General features: G+C 38.5%; 1 non-coding gene across 1 annotated transcript; it reads right to left on the reverse strand.

Moving 5' to 3' along the window:
- Positions 1-9,266: 9,266 nt before the first annotated feature.
- LOC141609763 (small nucleolar RNA R71) lies at positions 9,267-9,373 on the reverse strand. Its single transcript, XR_012527675.1, has one exon. It is a non-coding gene; the product is annotated as a small nucleolar RNA R71 (small nucleolar RNA).
- Positions 9,374-25,629: the final 16,256 nt, after the last annotated feature.

Consider the following 25,629-nt stretch of genomic DNA (forward strand, 5'->3'; position numbering starts at 1 on the left):
CTGGGCAGCAGTGGCGGTCTAGATCGAGGTAGCGCGTCTTTCGCCGTTCTTAGGGAGATGGTACCCGTGTTTCTTTGGGGGGTACCCGCGTTCTTTGGGGCACCGCTGGTGCTACTTGGGTTGGTTTCTTTGTGTCCGGACATGTTATGCTTGCTGTGTAGACTGGCTAACGAAGATGACCACTATGCCCCACGGTGGCGCCAAACTGTTTTGGTAAATTTCTACCAATTTAGGGTTAAAGTAGTCTTAACGTTAGGTCTGAATTGTGATTTGATTGTTTGTTGTGTGCTAATTTGAATACGCAACGTAAATAAAGAATACAAGCAATTTTGGTGACGCGGAAAACCCAATTTGGGAAACAACCGCGGGGGGAGACGGAATCCCACCAAGATTTTCACTATAATTCGGGAGGAAGTACAGTTCGTGTGCTATGCTATGAATGCCAGGGTATAGTTCTCGTATTTTCTGATGATCTTTTTTCTTTGCATTGAGGCTCTTTATATAAGGGAGCTTGGCTAGCTAGGGTTTCTTGCTTTCCCTCCAAGTTATCCCTAATTTTATACAGAATAGGACTTTCCTTCCTTGGATATGGTAAGTGATAGAACTCTCATATGCTTCTTCTATGTGGATCAAAGCCCATGTCTTACACTATGCGTTGATGCTGCCACCCTGGCTCCCTGACGCCCTGCGTCTCACACTGCTTCCAGACCTGCTGCCCCAGACCAGCCCATATCCAGATTTTGGGCCTAACACCAAAGTTGAACTCCAGGCGGAAAACCAAGCCATGTAGGAACTTCTGCGTAAGAATGAGGGGCAGGCAGCTAAGAAGGATGAAATTCAGGGCAAGATAAAGGATGCTACTTTGTATTTCTTTAGTAAGGGTAGGGTTGATGCTATGAGGGAACCTGTTGAGATCAGGTCATTCTAGAATACTTACAAGGATATGGCGGACTTGAATGCCACCTACCCTGAACTGCATAGGCTTAACGAGAACAAAGAGGTTAATTCTCCCCCTTCTATGGACAAGGGCAATGATGCTGCTGACAGTGTTAAGGTTGATGAAGAAGATGAGGAGATGTTTGATGAAGGTGTTGGCTCGACTACTGTCTGTAGAGCAGGGTAGAAATCCTTAATTGGTTTTGGTTTTGGTTTTGGTTTTGACTCATCCTATGGGGATGTCCTTGGAAAGACATTTTAGCTTTTGCTGTTGTTTTGGCCCATCCAGGGGGATGTCCCTGAAAAAATGTTTAATCTCGTTATTTTGCAGTGTCATCAAGTTTGATATTATTGGTAAACCTAGGCGAACATTTATTCAAAACTGCATCTTTTGAGGTAGACAGACTGATTTGATACGATTTATTAGACTTCACATAATTCGCCTTTTGAAACCATTATCTATTTATCAACCGGTTGACAGAATGGATAAATCAATACGATTAACGACTTTTAAATTGGTTGACACCTAACACATTTATATTATATCTATGTTGTCTAAAATGTTGTTGCAATCAGTGGACCAACGTCCAAACATGTATGTTTAGCCAACTTTTCAGCATTGCTTGAATTTCTATGATTAACACTCGCTCTCAATGCTTTAATAACATTTATATACTAGTATACTACTTTTCTTTTGAAATCGTAGTTCTAGTCTATCTTCTCGTGGGGGTGAACTTTAGGAGCAAAGTTCCTTTTAGGGAGGGTAGACCATGGTGCGGTGGTTATGATAGTGGGTATGTTAATGTTGGTGACTGCGGTGCAGTCAATCTTTGACCTTGCGTTAGACCATGGTAAATTTGACCTTTTGGCATGTCACACTTTGTGGTACGGTACGTGTTCCTTTTCTCGGCGTTTGGCGAACTTCGGGACAAAGTTTATCTTAAGGGGGGAAGACTGTAAAACCTGCCTTTTTAGGAGACCTTTTTTAAGAACCTTGGCGTCTAAGGAACCCGTGGTGGGAGTAAGGTTGAGGTATTGACGTGGTGTACTCAACCTAGAAGGTGTCACTCGGTCGATTACTGGAGGTACTCGGTCGAGTGAAGGCCACTCGGTCGAGTATGGTGAGACACTCGACCGAGTGCGTCGGTTCTATGGGTTTGTATTTAAGGTCAGGAATCAAGGTCTAGATTATATCTTTCTCACTCATTTTGTTTCCTTAGCCCTAGGGCAGTCTCCTTTCTCCATTTTCACTCTTTCTCCCCCTTGACCTCTACCTATACTCTAGACCCAGAGAGATTTAGCTTGAGGACAGGATTGCAGAGACAGGACGCACCTTCCTTTGTGACCTAATCTTTATTCCTGGGGTAAGTTTGAGAATATTCGTGGTGTGAGTTAGCAGAGCAATACCATGTGGTAATGGAGTTTAGTTAATTGTTGTAAGTGACGTTGTCAGTATTTGTTATGCATTTATGTGATTGGCTGCGATATTGTGATTAATGATGGTTAATGATGAGATCTGTTATATTGTGATATTGTGATTATTAATTTGATGATGATAGTAATGAAGAGGGTGGTGTGATTATGAAGCAACGTTGGGAGATTGACTTCACCTCCATATATCGCCTTTTGCGAATCTTATGACAAGGGGGATGTGCACATTAATGATATAGGTCGCTTGTTGTGATGAGCGGAAATTTTGATGTTAAGTGCTGCGATCTGACATCGGCAGGGGTTGGTTACCTATTGCGATGGAAATCAGATTGCTCGTTACGATGAGAGCAAGTGGTGTCCCTGTTGCAGTTCGGACCTAGTTTGCTATGGGATTTGGGAGTTGGAGGTTGGAGATACGCATTTGATGTTTATTCTGATTGCCTGTTTGTAAGTAACCTTGTGGTTAATCGTACCTACTACTAACCTTGTGTGGTGTTTGTTTAGCTTTTGTTATATTCTGTCTGTGTCTGTGGTGATCCAATTGATATTATCGGCAAATGGTTAGCAGTGAGACTTTTCAGGTGTGTCTGTGATGGCGTGGAGTGGTTATCGGGACTGTCGGAGAGTACGTGACGATATTGACCTCTGTTAGACTTGATGATAGTTATGCCCCACTGTTTGTACTTAATTTATTATTATATCCGAGTTGTATATCAATTATATTTCAATTGGGGATCTTTTGTACTAACTTATTAAATTGGTCTATTATTGTCTAATGATATGTACTACCTTGGGCAACCGAGATGGTAACGCCCGTGTTTATTAGGGAAGATCTTGCTAAAGGCTACTTGGTAAATGAGGGTATTACAAAGTAGTATTAGAGCGACGATTTTAGAACCTGGACCAATGAACCTAATGAATGTAGGGTGTAAATTAAAAATGAATCTGGTGTATGTGTGTTAGGAGGCCTCTCATGCTTGATTTTGAGTGAGAAGGCGTCGTCATCCCAAAATCCTGGCCCTAGCATGCTTAAGCGGATAACTCCGCGATAAGATCTAAGTGTGAGTGTGATTGGGGATGTTATGTGTGTGATATATATAGTCCGCTAAGTGGGAGTTGCGTGTGTATCTTAGATGTGCCAGAGTGGATGAGTAGGATTCCGTGATAAATGTGTGTATATGTCCATGTGAGTAGCCAAATTGTTATTGTTGCGTAAACTATAGACGTTCTTTTGAGAATTATGAATACGAATTGGGTGGTCTTACTATTGGGTAATTTATATGCTTAAGAATGTCGTATGTATATCCCGGTTGACGGATAATTGTTTATTAACTTATCGTCGATACTAGTCTAGGACATGGAGTGATCAATGTGTTAGAGAATAGTGAGTGTAAGGAGTAGCGGCGTGTTGTCTAACTAGGGAAGAGTTCTAGGTACGTCCTACACTCCGAACGTAGTTTTTTGGTGCTGCAGGAACAATGATGTATCGTGAAGTGACGACTCAGACTATTTTCAAGGTACCCGACTGAGTACAAATGGAGTACTCGACCGAGCAACAGATGTACTCGACTGATTGTCAAATGAATAATAATTGACCTCTTGACATCTGACCCTCGATCGAGTACGCGAGCTTCCACCGAGTAAGGGCTACTTGACCGAGTTTACCCGAGCACTCGCCGAGCGTATTCCATAGTTTGGCGACTCAGCTGGGGAGGATACACTCAGACTTAATCTTTGTTTGACCATCCGTGGTTAGGGATGACAACATGCCAAATGTAGATAGGGTCTAATAGTATTCAGATCCGCGTTCTCCTTACTAGACCACAATGTGGCACAGATCTAACGGGTCAAAATTTGTCAAATACAGATCCATCGGTACGAATCTTTTGTCAATGAGTATATATAGTGAGTAGAAGAAAAGTAGGACGCTTTTTGGTGGCTTGGGTGACGAGGACCTATGGCTGGAAGCGGAGCATGGCTGATAGCGGATGTTGGTTTCCAGAGTAGTTGTTCGCAATAAACTTCAGGCGGGTGTGTGAAAAATAAAGTATTAGTGACGCTGGTGAAAATTTTGAATGTGGGTGACTGAGGTTAAATATAGGTGATTCCGGGATAATGGTTGTAACACCCCCATCTACCAATGATCCTTAACAAGACCTTCCCTAGCAGATAAGGGCGTTATCATCTCGATTACCCGAGGAATAGTAAATATCAAACGTCAATAAAGAATTATTAAGTTTATTACAAGTTATCTCAGTAAAAGAAAGGTACAACTGATAACAAAAATCAACTATGTGATACTATCCATGCCATGACTCGTGGTAGATTGGTCCCTCCAAAGCACCCAGTTAAGCTCCACCTATCAACAACACCTGCTAAGACCGGTTGCTCACCATAATGGATCACGGCAGACACAACACAAGAAGAAAACAGACAACACCACACAAGGTCAGTAACCGAAGAACAACACAAAACACTAGTTATAGCATACATACATCCAACACCACTTCCAATCACCCATCACTCCACTAACTACCCAAAGGTCAAGTTCTACCGGAACATCCATCGCAACAGATATTCCACACCGCCAGTGGGGGGCCGCAGCCGTTTCCACCTAAGCCCCGCTCTTCTTAACCGAACGAAAACCCATGTTTATTAATGTGCACATCCCCTCTTGTGGTGGGTTCCACAAGGGGCGAATCAAGGGCGTGAAGCCACTTCCGCAAGTGATTCTACTCAGCCGAGGGCGTACCTCGCGAACCACAAACAAACAATCACAACCAATTACAACACCAACAACAACAATACCAAATCCAATTAGACAACACAACCGATATACTAAACAATCAACAGTACTGAGTAGGAGAACCTACCTTTAGCAATCCATAACAACACCGAATAATACCGTATGACGATAAGCAACCACCATTATCACCTACTACAAACAGTATGACAAACCCTATTACTACCAACACAACCATAACCAAAACTAAGGAAGACGATGATGATGATGATGATGATGATGATGATGATGATGATGATGATGATGATGATGATGATGATGATGATGATGATGATGGCTTACATATACTCAGCGTTCCGGCAACAAGACCGCTACAGGACTCATGCTTCCCATCCTCATGGTGTCTGAACTCACAAACGGCTCCAAAGGATAAAGATTAGTGAAGGAGAGAGATGTGTCGACAATTAGGTTTAGGAGAAATGAAATAAAACTGATTTTGGTTTCACGACTTCACGATATATATTTCACCGCTGGACTCCACTTATTCGATCAAGTATGAAACTTACTCGATCGAGTATAAAACTTACTCGATCAAGTGGTATCTACTTGATCGAGTCATAGAACTACTCGATCGAGTAGCATAGGCTAGATCGAGCCTCCTAAACCCAAAGGTTAATATGACGTAAGATCGAACTACTTAGGCTTCCAGAGGCCTAGGCATTTGTCTAAGGTCAGTCAACGGCAGTGTGTAACACCCCCACATACCAAGGTGCCTTACCAGGACCACCCTAGCATGAGAGACTGTCACCATCTCGGCTTCCCGAGGCTAGTATATCAAAGTTACAATTCCAAAACAACATTTATTAAAGTATAAAGAGTTAACGATTACATGTTCCAAAACCAAATCCAAAACAAATGTTCGCAAGTACTCAACAACTGAAACTAAAGTAGTAAATCTCATGACAGCGGAAGCTAGACACGAAGTGATGACTCCCATCGCATCCCCAAAGCTAAAGACCATCATCACCTGTTACAATCTGCTCACCATCCCCGAATGGATCACCACAGATTTTACAAAACAATAATGGGGTCATTTCACTGCATAATCAAAATAAGACAAGTACAATAAAGATAAACAGCTATTCACAATCCACCTTCAACTCCCAATCACATCTCGTAACTGACTACACACTAAAGTGTGTAGCCCTGCCAGCGGGGGACTGCAGCCTTGCCCACCTAAGCCCCCACTCATCAACAAGCGATAACCATGTTCATTAATGTGCACATCCCCTCCTGTGGCGGGTTCCACAGAGGGCGAAACTATGGCGTTAAGCCACTCTTGCAAGTGACTCCACTCAGCCGAGGACGCACCTCAGGAACATCATCAACCATCTCAACACCAACACCAAACTCCAATCCAACAACAGCAATTAATCACAATATCAATCGTACAAATAATTACAACTCATATCTTAAATCAATGAAACAGTAAACCGAGTAGGGAAACCCTACCTTAGCACAAACTGAAATGAGACAATCACGCAGTCTAAAATGGCTCCTCTACGAAATATTCACCTAACAACAATCATACAATTCCAATTACAAACATGCCAAAATCCATTTTCCCCCAAATCAGAAACTAGGGCAAACCCTAAAAGACAAATTAACGAAACTCATAGAACTAGAGGCTTACCAACACAATCGACGCGAAGTGATGTGACTCATATTTGAGCATATTTATTCCCCGAATTAACTTCGTTCCTATGCTTTATAGTGCATAATTGGATCATTTACTATCTTTAGTTTCCCATTTTGCATATCCTTTGAGGTTTTGTCCCTTTGGTAGAAAAGGAGTGCTAACCTTGCATTTACATGGCGAAATGGAGCTAAATAGATCGCATCAAATGACCAAGCATCAAAGAGAAGACCAATACTAGAGGCCTAAGTAGATAATAAAGTGAAATGGGCAATGATGAAAGGATCCTTGCATCCTTGAAAGGATCCTTGCGGATTGTGAAGGAGCCAAAACAAGAGTAGCTGACTGCCGAGGGATCCAAGCGGATCAGGTACGATCCGGGCGTCTCCCATCATCAACATCCGGGCGTCTTTCGGCCAAGACGAGCGTCTTGCAACCCATGGAGCTAAGCGTCTTCCAGGCAATCCGAGCGGATTGAAGGTCCGAGAGCCCATGCCACAGCTCAAGACGCACGGATTGTGGCAGGACTAGCACGAGGATATGCTCATTTCCTTCGAGAGGAGCATTTCCTCAACTTTTCTTAGAGTCTTAATAGTCATTTAAGCCCTTAGTAACCCTAATCTTTGTACCTAATATTTAGTATAAATACCCCATTGTACTACCTAGATTAGCATCACCTCTTAATCAATCTCTAATGCTCTCTTAATCCATTCTTAATCGCAAATTAGTCTTAATTTAGTTGTATTACAACTTCTCAATATTAATCATATCTTAATCTCTTCTTAATTTCTCTATTGTTCTTCATTTATTTTGGGTAATTAGAAGATTATTTGGGTTTATTGGGAGATTGATAACCTTCCATCAATCATCAAGTATTTCTATTATTCTTTGCATTATTATTTTGGAATCTCCATAGGTATAATTTTCTTAACCCTTGCTTTAATTATTGTTAATCACTTTCATTTGTTAATCATCTTTAGCCTTGTTAGTTTGATTGACAATCTTATTAGCATGTTGAATTTGATAATGAGTGAGTAGTCTTCTAGCTATGGTTAATGGGGAATTAGGGGAAACAAACATGGGGAATGATTCATGCTTAATCTAATATGTTTTCATAATTTATTTGCTTGCTTGTTGTGATTTCAACTTATGCACATGTTATGTTTGATGAAATGCGAGCCTATGAATCCTTGCATTTTTTTATCCATCACCTATCTTTTCAATGAGGATTGTAAGCTTATACACCAACTCGAGCCTCATTAGACCATGCATATAGTTAGATAGGAAGGATTAAGTCGACTTGTAGGTGTTGTACAATCTAATCGATTCGGCTCCGGGACCCAAACCTTCCTAGGGATTGTAAGCTTATACACCAACTCGATCCCATCACAACAATAAGTGCTTGCTTATAATTGAGAAAATGTTTGTATGATCAACTCCTATGAATCCCCTATGAACCCATTACACCCTAGTGCTTTTAATCAATTGTTTACATCTCATTTTATTTACCTTGCTTGTTTTCATTACTTTACTTTCATCTTGTTAATTAGTTTAGACCATTTCCATCTCAACCCAAATTGTAACACCCTAAGACACGTCTATTTACAATTGAAAATCCTACATCAATACCCATCCCTTGGGATCCGACCTTTACTTGCCTCTTTGCTAAGAGTAGTTTGTAAAGTTATAAATATTTTTTTGGTTGGTAGCTTTTGACGACGAGTTTGAAACGAACCAAAAATGGCGCCGTTGCCGGGGACGGTGTTAACTTGATTTGGTTTTCATTAATTGTTTTTAGTTGTGTCTTTCTTTACCTTGGGGAAGTAAAACTCCTCAATGTTGTTCTAATTATTTTCGAGTTGTTTGATATTTTGCATGACAAGAAGATCACAAGGTAATCTATTGCCTATTGATCTTGAAATTGAAAGGACCTTAACCAACAATAGAAGAGTTGCTAGAGGAACTTCAAGAGTTGTAGGTATTGGTGAGATTGTGGACCTTCAACCAAATAACATTGAGTTTACCAACCCTTTTTCAAGAGAAGGAGAGGACAACCCAATACAAAACCCACCACAAAATCAACCCACAATGCCTAAATTTTCATCACATTCCGTACTTACCGAGGATAACCTACCAAATGGTACTCCCACACCACAACAACTAACCGGTAATTTAATTGCCAAATCCTCATTCATACAATTAGTTGAGAGAAGTCAATTTGGAGGGATGCCTAGTGAAGACCCTCATTCATATATGGAGACTTTTTGTGACTATTGTGATGCGATTTCTCAAACCGGAGTTACTCAAGATCAATTCCGATGGGTATTATTTCCTTTTTCCTTGATCGGTACCACAAAATAATGGTTAAAGAGCCTAGACAAGGCTACTCTTGGTATTGATTCATGGAAGAAGTTGGCACTTCCTTTCTACAAGAAATTCTATCCTCCGGAGAAGACTAACATGTTGAGAGCCCAAATCACCGGGTTCAAGCAAAGAGATGAGGAATCATTATATGAGGCATGGGAGAGATTTAAGGACACTTGTCATTCTTATCCACACCATGGACTTAGCGAGTGGTTCCTTGTGCAACAATTTTGGAATGGTCTATATGAAGATTCTCGCAATATCCTCAACATGGGATCAAATGGGATGTTTACCGAAGTTGATGATAATTAAACATTGGCCAAAATCAAAGAGATGGCGGTTCATAATTCACAATATAGTAGGCCTCGAAATGCTACTAGAGGAGGAAAGCATGAGGTAGATTCCATCACACAATTGGGTGCTCAACTAAGTGCTCACATTGACACCATCAATTTGAAGTTTGAGAAGGCCATGTCTAAGCTTGATGAAGCTTCCAAATCACCCAAACAACATGTTAATGCTCAATTCCAAGTGGAGTATGTGAGAGTTGTGGAACTTTGGGACATGACCAAAGTGAATGTAGGGGAACAAGTGAACAAGTGAATACTTTCCAAGCATACAAGAATGACACCCCTTATTCAAACTATTACAATGAGAATACCAAATTCCATCCCAATCTTTCATACAAGAGCCAAAATGTTCAAAACCCTCAACCAACATACACCCCACCTCCAATGAGAAATCAAACTCAAAGACCCTTTTACAATAAAAGCCAAGGTTATCAAAATCAACCCTCTTACAATCAATCAAATGACCAAGGTTTTGATGTTCAAAAAGTGGTCCTCCAAATGCAAAAGAATCAATAAGAATTTTTCACTTAAATGCAAAAAGATAGCCAAGCAAAAGACATCACCATCAATAACATACTAGCTTACACCAAGATGTTGGAAACCCAAATGTCTCAATTAGCATCTTCTAGCTCTCAAAGACAAAAGGGGCAATTACCACCTCAAAATAATCCCCCAAGACATGAGTCGGTTAGTGCCATCCACTTGAGGAGTGGTACGAGGTATGAAGGGCCGAAGAAGGCAATTGATGAAGACATTGTGGAGACTAGTGACAAGCAAAGAGTTGAGAACTCTAAGAAAGAAGAAGAACCCACCACCCAAGAAGTTTCAAAGAAGAAGAATGAAGAGAAGGCTAAGGAGAAAGAGCCTATTGTGATTAGACTTCCATTCCCAAGTCGTCAAGCTAAGTCTAAGTTTGATGAACAACTTGGAAAGTTCATGGAGATTGTGAAGAACTTAGAAGTCTTTGATCAATCATGTTCCGGCCTATGCAAAGTATATGAAAGACATTCTTACAAAGAAGAAATCCATCCAAAAGCTAGAGGCCATTGGATTCACTAAAGTGAGTAGTGCTATTCTTCAAGGAAGTTCCCCTCCAAAACTCAAAGATCCGGGAAGCTTCTCTATTCCATGCACCATTGGCAACACTATAATCAACAAAGCATTATGTGACCTTGGAGCAAGTGTAAGTGCCATGCCATACTCGGTATGCAAGAGGCTAAGAATGGGAGAGCTCAAGTGCACCAATATTACTCTTCAAATGGCGGATCGATCAACAAAGATACCTTTAGGGATATGGGAGGATGTGCTCGTAAGAATTGGCAAGTTCTTCATCCCGGTAGACTTTGTCATTGTAGACATGGAGGAGGATTCCAACATTCCTATCATTTTAGGAAGACCTTTCTTACATACTGCGGGAACGGTGATTGATGTAAAACATGGAGAGCTCACACTTGAAGTCAGAGATGAGACAATCACTTTTAACCTTGACAAGACAATGAGAGCTCCCCGACTACATGAGCCATGTTTCATGATTGATCACTATAACTGAGAAAGTGATAGGAAGAAAATGGCATCTCAATGCAAAGACCAAGCTATGGGTAAAGAACCACCACCCATATTGAAGAAGAAAGTGGATAACCTTCAAAATGCTCAATCCAAAGAGCAAGAAAATTTTCAAAGCAATGAGAGCTTGAATAGCTCACCACAAATCATGACAAGTAAAGAAGAAGGCCTCATTGGCCATGACAACAAGAAAGAGGAGTTGTTTTCATCAACTTATGATATTATTGGAGAGAAATCTAGTGAAGTTTGTGGTCTATGGGATGACAAATTTGAAGGATTAGTCAATCCTTATATTGGTAATGCTATGACCCTAGACCAAGGCTTTGGTCACCACCTTGACTCAAGTCACCACCATAAAGAACACAATGTGCAATGGTCTACTGAAGATCTTTATAATGACAATGAACAAGCCTTGGACTACTTCTACAAGGTGTTGAGCAATATCAACAACACCTTGGCTATGCCCCCTTGACATCTCATCCAAAAATGAGAGTTTGGTGGAGTCCTCCCTAAACCACCATTTGTAAATACTCTAACTCTTAACTTGCATTTTACTTTTTGTATTGCATTTTTGTCAATTTTGGATTTACAATTTCATACTTTGATTAAGATTTTCATTAAGAGAGAAAGTAAGGGAGGATTTTAATGTGTTTTGATGTGTAGTGTTTGCTTTAGTGTGGAGATAGCAATTGCCTAGGCTATCCGAGCCTTCATAGAGCACCCATAATGTTGAAAAAAGGAATGAAGAAGAATTATATGAGAAATGAAGAATCCCCACGGGTGGATCTGAACTCGTCTTGGGAGAAATCCGAGCGTCTTGGCTCCCAGACGCTCGTCTTGAGAATGCTGACATTGAAAAATTTGGGACTGTTTTACAATTTGGGCAGATCACAAGGAAGACGCCCGTCTCAGTCCAGAAGACGCTCGTCTCAAAGGAAATCTGCGCGTCTTCACCTGTGCAAAAATTTAGAATTCCCACTGTCTATAAATCCGAGTGTCCTCAAGAGAATCCGCTCGTCTCCTGCAAAATCCGCCCGTCTCCATAGGAATCCGCGCGTCTCAGCACGGGCTAGGAATTCCTCAGTTGACTGACTAAGGATCTGAGTGTCTTCATAAGAATCCGCCCGTCTCCTGCTGCTGATAGCCTATAACACGGGATTAAAATTCCCTCATCCCCAATTCATTTCTTTCTTTTAAAACACAAACACACATCCAAAACCCTCAAAATCCTCAATCCCCTCATCAACAAAACTCAAAATCCTCAACCAAATTCACCCAAATCAAACCCAAACTTCCTCAAAACACAATCAAATTACTCCTTTGTCAACAAGAAGCCATCAAAACACCAAAATCCTCAAAAATTGAATCGATTTTCTAGGGTTTCAAGGCAAAATTCGAAAACCCCAAAATCGATTTGGGATTAATTGAAGCTTGAGAAGACTAGAAGCATTCAAGCAAAGGTTTGTTGATACAATCTTGAAAAGAAGAAGACATGGCAAGGACTAAAGGTGGAAACAAGGCACCCACAACATCAAATCTTTCAAAAAGGCAACAAGCTCTTTTAGCTTCAAAGGCTATGGTAGTGCACCAAGCAAGGGTGGAGATTCAAGAAGTTGCTACTCCTATGGTGGAAGCTACTCCTATTCCGGTCATTGAACAACTACAAGACTATCCGGAGGTAACTTTCACAAACGATTCTCATAGGAAAGCTTTTGTGTCCCTTGCTAGAAAGACCATTTTGCCTACCAAATTCATAAGCCATGATGCCTTAGATAAGTTGGGTGTGCTTGAAAGGACCAAGAACTTTTTCGAGTCTATGAAATTACTTACCATCTTTGATATGCAAGAATTGACTTACCCCTCCCTTACCATGGAGTTTATAAGCTCATTGAAGGTAAGTAATGTATTAGGTCTGAAAAATGTTGAATTCCGCCTTGAAAATAAGGATAGAAAGTTGACTTTGGAAGAGTTTGGGAAAGTGTTCGGTCTTGAAGAACACCCTCATTATGAGAATAAACCCTTGAAATATGATCCCGCGCCTTTATGGAAAGCAATCACCGGAAGAAAATTTGAGTCCTACCATGAGTGTCATGTTCTTTATGTCCACCATCCGGGCATAAGAGTATGGCATAAGGTTGTGGGAAACACTTTAATTGCAAGAAAGGGTATTAATCATTTTACTGAGCTCGACTTTGTCTACTTAGAATCCACCATGAATATCAACAAAAAGTTCACCAAGGAATACAACATACTTCAACTCCTAATTGATCGGTGGCTTACAATTGACCATAGGAAAGAAGGAGCGGCTTTTATTTTTAATGGAGGATTAGTGACATGGTTAACCAAACACTTTAACCCGGATTTTAACAAAGACAAGACATACAAACCGGTTAGAGGTGGTAACCTTCTTGATTTGGCCACTATGATCAACAAGTTTCATTGGGTCAAGAACGATAATCTTGACAACAAATTTGAGTGGCTCACTAATGAAGCTAATTCCTTCATCTTGCCAAGCAAGATATGCCGTCTCAATGTCCTAAGTCCAAACTACCTTCTTCCCCTCTCCGATGAAGCCGAGATGATTATGCAACAACATAGTAAAACTAATGCCGAGCCCTCCTCCTCCTCTATTGTGACTCCACCTTATCCAATCAAATATCAAGAATTCACACCAAGTGGCACAAATGTTGAGGTAGACAATGACTATTTGACTCAATTATTGCAACACATGCATAAGCAAGCTTATGAAGACCGAGTCACTGCCTACCGAGCTCAATATCCGCCCCTCCTACATCTAGCTAGGCAAGGACTCCTTGATCCTATATGTCCTTTGCCTATTTGGGCGGATAGGGAGGTGTTCATCCCGAATGCCCCTAGAGGTGCCAACTTGGATGGTGAAGTTACTAAAAAGGGAAGGAGATTGATGTTGAGAGCGGGGAAGATAGCTACTCTTGCCATGAAGAAGAGGAAGAAGAAATAGAAAACTCAAGTGATGAAGATGATGGTGAAACCTCCGGGTCCATGGAAGTAGATGATGATGATGATAATGAGGATGATGAAGATGATGATGATAGTGATGAGGATGTCGCCATGAGCGACAATTGAGGTTTGACAAGCTTTTGGAGGATGCCACAATCCATTGTGAGTTTCCTACACCTCCTTTAGCTTTGTCTTTATATCAATTTAATTCAATCTTGATCATTGGTTTAGAGTCCTAGCAACACTTAGAGGACTCCCACCTCGGTTCCATAGAGGTGTCTTATATTGATCCCACCATAAAACTCCAAAATGACAAACTAGTTTCATGCATTGCATTTTTGTGCATGAACTCCTCCATTTTTACACTAGCAATAGTGTCTTACTTGGTTTAGGGAAGTTCAAGCACAAGCATTGGGAGTCAATTCAAATTGTGCTCTCCAACCAAACAAATTCATGCATCATATAGTATAGTTTAGAATGCATTCACTTGTTTATATGTCATATAGTTTGCATTTTAGTGTAGAAATCATGTATTCTCATATTAGCTTGCATAATTTCCTATCGTATTGGCCTTTGAGGACAATGCCCATACTAGTGTGGGGATGGGAAATTCTAACTTTACTTATTTCAAAAATGATAAAAATTGAAAATTTTTGAAAAATACAAAAACATGTCTTTTTATTTCATAAAAAAAAAACCCATAAAAATTTAAAAAAAATTCAAAAACTAAAAACATGTTCATTCCTTTATAGTGTAGAATTGTACATTTTATATATACTTGTTTGTTCGTTTGTCTATCCTTTTTCACATTGATCGACTACGCCACATCCGAGACATGAGGATTATGAAGACCGCATGGTATGATCTTTCCAATCTCCTTTTTCCTCTTTATGTTAATGACTATGTGGCTTTATTTTGTTTGATGCGGTATAAACCAATGTGATTATAGGAGTTGCATTTAGCTTATATGGCATACTAGTTGGTAGAAGCATATGCATTAGGTTGTATAAATGTTAGTTGCATCATGGCATATTGTTGTATTTTTAGAAAAATTTTGTGAAAATATCTATTTGGGAAACTTGACAAGTGTATATAAGGCCCTTATAGATACTTTTTCTTCTTGAGACTTTGCTTACTAGAATACTTGTAAAACACTCTAGGATGTGTCATGCTAGTATCCTTTGACCCATGGATTAAGGCCTAGTCAAGAGTACCTATGGTGTGATAACTCCTTGGCTACCGTTTATTCTGAGGTGACCCTTGAAGCCATGTAACCATCTTCCATATTCTACCACATTTTTGTCAACAAAAGGGAATGGGCACAAAAATAGTTCAAATTTGAGTTCAAGAATTGAAATGGAAAAGAAAAAGTTTCAAATTTTCATCAAAGAAAAGAGGAGTACAAAAATAAGAACTCCTATGCTTCAAATAAAAAGGCACCTTCGTTACTAATGGGGTGACTTTGAAAATGTTCAAAAGAAAATGCAAAAAGTTGAAAGTTGTCAAGTTTTGAAATGCCAAACATCAAAGAAATGGCAAAAAGAAATTGTCCTCAAATGTCAAAAGCCACAAGAAATTGGGGGGAAAACAACAACAAAAGCAAACTCCCATATGAAACTCAAATACATAGTGATCCCTTTATCCATTGAACCCACTTTTATGCATGGTGGAGAGGGGACGACCCTTCTTCTTGTCTTGGCAAGAAGGGGAATTTCGGGATCCCCCAGTGTTTCTAACACTATAGGGAGCCTACTCTTGACGAAAGCATTTAATGATTGAGGACAAAGGTGCCCTAGTTTGACACAACTTGGAGGTGATTTATTGGTATCCTTCTAGGCTTAGTAGTTTGAAGAAACCGTATCTATGATGGAATGTGTACCCTTAGATTGTTTCCGTTGTAGATAATTTCCGCCACTTAGATGAGGAAAGTGGCCATTCATTTTTGTAGATGCATTCATTACTTGCTTTTGTGTGCTTAATGTTTGGACGTATCGCCATTTTGGCAAGCCCCAACTTGCCTTGCAAGAAAGCATCCTACCTCATGGTTGTCTTGTTGTGAGTTGAAGGGGCGGAGTGAGACCCGCTAATTATCTCATATCGGCTATATTAGTAGGTTAGCTTAAATAAAGGTCCTGGTTATAGTCACCTCTTTACTCGGGACGAGCAAAGGTTCGGTTTGGGGATGTTTGATGTGACTCATATTTGAGCACATTTTGTCCCCGAATTAACCTCGTTCCAATGCTTTATAGTGCATAATTGAGTCATTTACTATCTTTAGTTTCCCATTTTGCATATTCTTTGAGGTTTTGTCCCTTTGGTAGGAAAGGAGTGCTAACCTTGCATTTACATGGCGAAATGGAGCTAAATGGATCGCATCTAATGACCAAGCATCAAAGAGAAGACCAATACTAGAGGCCTAAGTAGATAATAAAGTGAAATGGGCAATGATGAAAGGATCCTTGCATCCCCGAAATGATCTTTGCGGATTGTGAAGGAGCCAAAAGAAGAGTAGCTGACTGCCCAGGGATCCGAGCGGATCATGCACGATCCAGGCGTCTCCCATCATCAACATTCGGACGTCTTTCGGCCAAGATGAGCGTCTTGCAACCCATGGAGCCGACCGTCTTCCAGGCAATCCGAGCGGATCGAAGGTTAGAGAGCCCGTGCCACAGCTCAAGACGCACGGATCGTGGCAGGACTAGCACGAGGATATGCTCATTTCTTTCGAGAGGAGCATTTCCTCAACTTTTTTTAGGGTCTTAATAGTCATTTAAGCCCTTAGTAACCCTAATCTTTGTACCTAATCTTTAGTATAAATACCCTATTGTACTACTTAGATTAGCATCATCTCTTAATCAATCTCTAATGTTCTCTTTATCCATTCTTAATCTCAAATTAGTCTTAATTTAGTTGTAATATAATTTCTCAATATTAATCATATCTTAATCTCATCTTAATTTCTCTATTGTTCTTCATTTATTTTAGGTAATTAGAATATTATTTGGGTTTATTGGGAGATTGACAACCTTCCATCAATCATCAAGTACTTCTATTATTCTTTGCATTATTATTTTGGAATCTCCATAGGTATAATTCTCTTAACCCTTGCTTTAATTATTGTTAATCACTTTCATTTGTTCATCATGTTTAGCCTTGTTAGTTTGATTGACAATCTTATTAGCATGTTGAATTTGATAATGAGTGAGTCGTCTTCTAGTTAGGGTTAATGGGGAATTAGGGGAAACAAACATGGGGAATGAATCATGCTTAATCAAATATATTTTCATAATTTATTTGCTTGCTTGTTGTGATTTCAACGTATGCACATGTTATGTTTGATGAAATGCGAGCCTACGAATCCTTGCATTTTTTGATCCATCACCTATCTTTTCAATGAGGGTTGTAAGCTTATACACCAACTCGAGCCTCATTAGACAATGCATATAGTTGGATAGGAAGGATTAAGTCGACTTGTAGGTGTTGTACAATCTAATCAATTCGGCTCCGGGACCCAAACCTTCCTAGGGATTGTAAGCTTATACACCAACTCGATCCCATCACAACAATAAGCGCTTGCTTATAATTAAGAACATGTTTGTATGATCAACTACCATGAATACCCCATGAACCCATGACACCCTAGTTCTTTTAATCAATTGTTTACATCTCATTTTATTTACCTTGCTTTTTTTCATTACTTTACTTTCATCTTGTTAATCAGTTTAGACCTTTTCCATCTCAACCCAAATTGTGACACCCTAAGACACGACCATTTAAAACTGAAAATCCTACATCAATACCCGTCCCTTGGGATCCGACCTTTACTTGCCTCTTTGCTAAGAGTAGTTTGTAAGGTTACAAATATTGTTTTGGTTGGTAGCTTTTGACGACGAGTTTTAACCGAACCACGAAGGAAGGATGAACAAGGCTCACGAAAGATCCACAAACTTGAGAGGGATTTGGAGATGATTAGAGTTTCGTTGTAAGTTTAGGTTTTGGTAAAAATGATTAAGAAAGTGTAAATCTCGCTTATATAAACTCTAACCCTCTCTAAATCAAACCGCAGAAATAAACATCGTCAAACCGGATACTCGGTCGAGTATAGAGTATAATCTGCCGAGTATCCTCTACTCGGTCGAGTATTCCTATACTCGGCCGGGTATTCCTGGATAGTAGTCTGTCCAGAAATACACGACACACTTACTCGGCCGAGTAAGCCATATTCGGCCGAGTAACAGACTTAGAAAACCATAGTATTATACGGTCAACGAGTCCCTAATAGGGCGGGTATTACAATGGCGGCATCGTTTGGCATTAGATCTAAGTAAAAAAGAAAGACGGAACGATGACTGACTAATAACCAATATTGAAACTTGAACGAGGTTGAATTTTTATTTTTGTTTTGAAAGTATTAATTTTCATTCGCGACCTTCAATGTCCTAGCCTTCCCAGGCATATACCCTATCCAAGGTGACAAATAGTCCCGTCTTAACGGTACAAATTCTTATTTAGTCCCAAGAGATGGACAACGGTTGTTGGACCATATAGATATATGTTTACATTTTGATGATGTCAAGAGTACTTGATATTTTATATACTCGTTGTGCGTAATTGTTTGTTTAGTCTTTTAGATTGGACGTACTAATCGCAAGCATTAAGGAATTGTGATGGAAGTATGATGCCTTTATATCATGATCAATCCCTCAATCAAGGATCAAGGTTTTACAACTGTTAAAGTATTATTCAAGCATTCATGAGAAGATGAAGCTCATTTAAAGATTAATCAAGCTTGAATAATGAAGTAGCCTACATTCGAAGATCTACTAAGAAGATTAGAATAGTGTAGGTGGTTATCTCGTAATGGTAACGTAAGAATGCACTTCTTAGATTGGTAAAGTTATAGCCTCGCAGCTATAACATTGCTTATATAAGAGCTCAATATTATAGCTCTTCTACTATAACATTGAGATGTGAAGTTTATATAATACACGACAAAAGTAGTTTTTAAATTGTTTTTAGAAAACTATTTTTATTCTTTTAAATGTTTTTAGTAGAAGTATTTATTTTACAAGGAAGCTTATATTCATATTGAGTGTGGTTTTATTATAAGCTTATAATCAGTAATTATATTGAATCAACTTATGAATTGAGTCATATTACTAATTAGGATTTCTAATACTACACACTCTAAAACCCTAAATCTAACCTAATGTCAACTAGGGTTTTCATGATAACAAGGCCTATGAGCCGTGTGGACTGTCGTATAAACTTGATAATATAAGTTAAGTATTGTTAAGATTTTATTCTCTAGAATTATCTTAACATATCTTTTATATTTAGCATGATATGGTTATATGAGATAAGATATTTTTGTTATGGAAAAATCTTATCATATCTTAAGATTTAAGGAAAAGATAATAGGTGAATAATTGATAAAATTATCTTTTAGTTATTCTCTATCTTTTCCTAAGATTTTAAGGATAAAAATAATAAGATATGATTTGTTTACATATCATATATTTCGGCCATCTAGGGTTTCGGTGATACCGTGAGTCCTGTTTTCCCTTGTTCTATAAATACTCTACACTTTGCAAAATTTGAGAGATAGACCTTCGAGCATAACTTTGATTTATTTTCCAAAAGCAAAAACCGTGTTTTAAAGCAAAAACCATTTTGTTATTTTTCGAAAAAGGGTCGTGTGATTTATAAACTTGTGCATTCGTTCTTTCGTTATCGTTATAAGATAATAGTGCTTAATTGATTTCTTACTCGTTCATTAACGTGAACTTTTAATAGAATCATTAGTGCTTTCTTATTAGCGTAAGTTAGTCACTCGAGTATTTAATGGTACTCACTTGAGTTACAACTAGGGTTAGTTGTACGAGTTAGGTTAGTAAATTTGTAATCCGTAGAAAGGTACTAAATTTATTAATCGAGAATAGTGGATGTAGGTTTCGATTTGTGAAACTGAACCACTTCAAAAATCGTTTGTCTCTCCCTTCTCTTTCGTTTGTTTCGTTTTATTTACATTTTGTCTTAATTCGTTAATTAGTTGATTAGTTAAAGTTTAATTAATAAACTTTAAATAATTAATTATATACTTACAATCGAAAAATTGGGCTAAGTTTTTTTAATCCTCAATTCACCCCCCCCCCCCCCCCCGAGTATTTCGGCTATTGATAGACTCCTCAATTGGTATCAGAGCCTCGGCTCTTGATTGCCTAACAGCAAGGAGACTTGATCCGTCTATCTCTATCTTTTATCTTTTTTTATTCCGCTGCCTATCACGTGATAAATGGATTCCGAATTTGTAATACTCCGTATTTTGATAATAATTTATGAAAGTAATTTATGTAATTTAATAATTGATTAAAGACATTTCTAATAGTAATTATAATAAGACGTTAATTAAATAATAAATTAATAATGCAAGTCAGGAATTGGGTTTAGCTAATATTTAGCATTGGGTCGTGTGCCATTGTTGTTTGGGCCGAAACTTATTAAGTTGGTATGGGTGTAATCGGGATTTGTATCGGGAATTAATAATAATATAATATGGAAATAATAATATATAAAAGTAACAATAATTATATCAATAATAATATTAAGTTATGGCAAATAATAAATTAGTAAGTATTGTATGAGGAAATCCTAGTTATGGTAAAATTAATAATATATGATGATAATAATAATATAATAGTAATGACAATTCCTAAAATAATTGGAATAAGGTAATTATAATAAGTTTCCTAATTGACCTCACATACTCTTTAATCGTACACTATAAATACCATGGTAATTCTGAAAATATAACTTACAATTCACAAAGAAGAATAAGGAGATTTAAGAGACGGAAAAGAGCAAATAAAAAGATAAAAGGTAAGACCGTCTTAATTTATATTTATCTCGTCGTATTCAATTAAGATAACTTTTAAACACCGTATAGACCACCGTGATACACGCCATTGACCTTAGTAGTTACCGTTGACCACCGTGATGCTATTAAGACTGTTTGTGACCATAGTTGACCACCGTAGGTGGCGGGTTTGGCGTCTTAAAGGGGTGGTGCCGTGAACCTTTAGATGGGGTTTGTGGCTTGTGTAGTTGACGACGTGACCTGGGGATGGGGTGGTTGGTTAGGTCGGCGGTAGTAGCTTCTACTGGTGGTGCTGGTGTGGTGAGTCGTGGGGGTTGGTGCGGTGGCTGTCGAGTGGGTGGTTGTTTGGGGTGTTTGTGTAGTATATAGGGTGTGCCTAGTTTCTGGTTGGTCGTGGGATGTAGTGAGAGGTCGTGGCTAGTGGTGGGACCATCGTGGGTCAAGGGAGACCACGGTGGTGTCCACTGGCTGTCGGGGTTGTGGTTTGGTTGTTGGTGTCGGGTTTAGAAGGGATGGTTATGGCGTGAAGGGTTGTGGGTAGCTGGTGGTGGCTTAGCTGATGGGTGCTGGTGGTTTTGGGTACGGTGGGGGATGATGGTAACCATTAGTGGTGGTAGTGGTGGTCGTAGATAGGGGTTTTAACGTTGAGTTGGTGTTTGACGGGTTTTCGGTAGTTGGTTTTGTTAGTGGTTAGTAGGGCGGGAGTTTGCAAGTTATAAGGGACGGTTGGGCTAGTGTTTTCAGGTCATCGGGGGTCGTGGCAGTGGAGGCACGAGGTAGGCGAGGGTAGCAGTCTTGGTGGCCATGCGTGGGTGTGTTTAAGTGGGTGTTTGGGGAAGGTGTTGGACACGGGATTTGTGTAGGTTTGGTGGTGTTTTCACGGGTTTGTGTGGGTGTGGGTTTATGACTTGTTTTTTTTTTTTTTTTTTTTTTTTTTTTTATAATTGGTGTTGGGTTTTAGGTTTAAGACGGGATTTATTAATTGGGTAATTTGTGACGGCTTTTAATTGGTTAAATCGGGTGACTCTGGTTATAATTGAATCGGGTTTTTAATATCATAAACCTTTAATAATTATAAATAATTAATTTGAAAAATTAATTTAATAAAAGGGAATAAACAAATAAGTAATTGAAAAATAATATTTTGTATAGGTGACGGAATTGGTTGAACGGATTTATTGAAGAATAATACTTCTGGTTGATTACTTTAATTACTGGATTGTTTGAGCTGCTTATTTGGAATCGCTTGCCAGGTAGGGATAATCCTACTCAACTCGACTTTTAATTATCTATGTTTGGTATGGTGGATTACTTACGTTAAAGTGAATTGATCGTATGTGAATTGTGTTGGTTTATATAATCGTAATTGTTGGAAGGGAGATTCATATTGTATATGTTGATTGATAATATCGTAATGGTTGGAAGGGTGACTTATGTTGATTTGTGTCGGTTATATTGATGAGGTGAATTGAATTGTTATCGTTGATTGGAATGTGGTTATTATAAAAAGTCATGCGACGATCGGTTGTACGTTGTTGAGGAAGTTTGTACACTAATCGGTGATGGTAATATGTACGTTGTGAGGGAGGGGTACTATTACATATTGCGGTACGTTGTTAAGGGAGGGGTACCAAAGTAATGTGAGCACGTTGTTAAGGGAGTTGTGCTAAGTAAAGGAAAGGAGCACGTTGTCAGGGGTTGTGCAATGAAAGTGAATTGAATTGGATTGATAATTATATGTTCTTGTTGTTTAGTTTTATTTCTACTCAACCTCGCGGTTGACTGTGTATTCGTGAACACCTGCGGTGAACCGTTTCATGGGGAGCAGATTTGACAGGTACCAAAGATTAGCTGACTTGGGAGCATTGGGATGAGAGCCAAACTTGGAACCTTAGAAGAAGTCTAGATCACATATATAGTTATATCACTTTATTTATTTCCGCTGCGAGTTGTAAATATTTATACTAAGTTTTAGTTGGATAATTTGTAATAAACATGTAATCATTAAAGTTTTAATTTAAAGTACTTTGGTATTGTTGTACTTTGTTATTCACTACCTCGGGAAACCGAGATGGTAACAGTCCTATTTATTTGGGAATCTCTAGCTAAAGGCTCCTGAATAAATGGGGGTGTTACAAAGTGGTATCAGAGCGGGTTCTTTCTTGGTCAGGTGTTGAGATCGTCACATCTTAACACCGCTCTTTTAACTTTTTAAACTCTTCTTCAATTTTGACTTGTCATTTTATTCATTTTCGAAAAGTTTACGTTCGAGGACGAACTTTATTTTTAAGGGGGGTGGAATGTAATACCACTCAAATTTTATAGTGTTATTATTTTCTAAACTCGAACTTCGAGGACGAAGTTCCTTTTAAGAGGGGAACATTGTAATACCTCAAATATTTCGAGTACTTTTCTGTTTATGATAAAAAAAAAATAGTTAAAAGTCTATTCTTATTTAATTCTTTATTTATCTATATAATTTGTTTTCCTAATTTGATTTGTATACCATGCTTTTGCTCTATTTCCAACTTGTTATTTAAAATTATTTAAAGCCTTATATATAATACGGAGTATATATCAAGCCCCTCATCCCTATTAGTTTGCTTTCGTGACCGACCGTTCCATTCAGTACATAGCTTCTCCATTGTCTCTCTATTGTTTCCAATGCATGATCTTATGGAGCATGTCCATCATTTATTTACATATTAGTCATCATCCATCTTTCTTACATGGCAACAAACCACTTTGTGAAATTTCAAAGACCGTAGCTTTTGCATCGTAACTTAAGAGAGATCTATCATTGTTTTCTGATTGCTATTTTAAGGTAACACGATTCTACCGATCCTATTACTCTTATTATTGTTCGGAGTTGCTTGTTTATCTATTTGTTTGTATTCATCGACTTTTGATGATCAAGATTATTTGTGATGATTATTTATAATAATTGTGATTATTAATTTTATTGGTAGTTATAATATTTTGTTTTCTATATTATTATTTTATTGTTTGTGAGACGGGTTAATAACAGTGGTTAGTTCAGAGTTGTTTACGAAATTTCTTTTGTTGTAGCTAGTGAGGCCGTTTGTCACAGACCATGAAAGGAAATTATTGAGTGTATTGTAGTGGGGGTTTAATCCAAATAATCCTAGGTGCTGGCAAGTTTATTCGAGAGAAAGAAACGAGAGGCAGGTTAATACATTATTATAATGCTAATATTGAGTTTGTCATATGGCCTGTGAGATAAAATCGTATTTGGGATTGAATGCTCCTGTGACACAATGTATATGGGATTAGATGTTTGGATTTCTCGGTAATTGTGTTTAAATTGTCGTTCCTCTGACCTCGACTCGTGGGTGAGTAGCTTGGAATTTTACTCTAAGTGTTGAGAACGGTTCTTTGAACCTTGACGATATTGAAATTGAGATTGAGATTGGTTACTGGTATGGAGTTATGAGGCCGTTGTGCCATATTGTGTTTATGGTCCAGAGTGACCCTGGTTATTGAGTTATATTATGAGATTGGAATTGACATTGAGATAGATATATTGTTTCGCGGTCTTATCCGCCAATTCACTCACCCCTTTTCCTTGGCTTAGGTTCGACGATGAGAATATGATACTTGGTTACTTTGGAGTATAATATTATGAGACGGAGTAATGAGTTGAGTTGAGCATTTGTTAATTATTGGGTCGAGATAGTATATTATATTATGGAATTAGAAGGAGTTGGTTTGACTTTGAGATTAGTTACCCGGGGAGTGTTTTTATTATTCTGTTTGTTTATTTTTATTTTTTGCATGTCTGTGTTTCCACGCCATGACCAAAAACTATTCTGCTTATATTGAAGTATTATCTGTTACTCAGCTTTCCGGCTGACGTGTTTTCTCCCTTCGGGGCTACTCGTCATGGGGGTAGTTCCTTTCTGTCTTCTGGTTTTATTTCAGGTTACTTCCACTGCTGTTCAAAAGAATTATTTTTAGTTCAAGTGAAGATTTTATTTAAAGTTTTGTAAAAGTTTGTTTACATTTTCTATTATTGTATATTTAAAAGGATTTGTAATAAAAGACTTTGTATATTAATTATAATATCCCTGTAGTTTGACGAGTTTTATATGTAAAGTTAATTTTTAATGTAGCCGAAAATCAGGGGTGTTACAATTGGTATCAGAGCAAAACGATCATCAGGCCTAACCAATGAACCTAATAATGAACTTAGGATGTGTCTAAATAAAATGAACCCCGGGTAGAAACTGTTAGGAGCCCATCTTAGTACGGTTAGGAAAGCGCGCCTAATTCGTACCTTGGCCCTTCCAGTTTTGAACCGGGTACCTTGAGAGACATTTCAGTGTGGGGTAATTTAAAATGAATATAGTATATTTCCTTTAGGAATTTGTTTGTCTTATTTGAATGATTGTTTTCGTTAATGATTGCGGATGATTTATTTTAAGTATTGTTATGAGCATGTTGATATGGGGAAGGTATGTTGGCATGTATGTGGGAGGTGTGAGTATCATTAATATGTGAAGTGTTGAAGGAATTGCGTGAAATTGTGAAGAATGCGATTTTGGTTGATTTCTCGAAATTTTACCCTTGATTGTTTTGGCTGTCATTTACTGCCTGTTTAAAATCCGTGTATGATATTTTTATGGTGATACCCTTGTGAGTTAGCTTTCATATGCCACTGGTCTCGTGT

The sequence above is a fragment of the Silene latifolia genome, chromosome 10 (genome assembly GCF_048544455.1).
Source record: "Silene latifolia isolate original U9 population chromosome 10, ASM4854445v1, whole genome shotgun sequence".
Taxonomy (NCBI): domain Eukaryota; kingdom Viridiplantae; phylum Streptophyta; class Magnoliopsida; order Caryophyllales; family Caryophyllaceae; genus Silene; species Silene latifolia.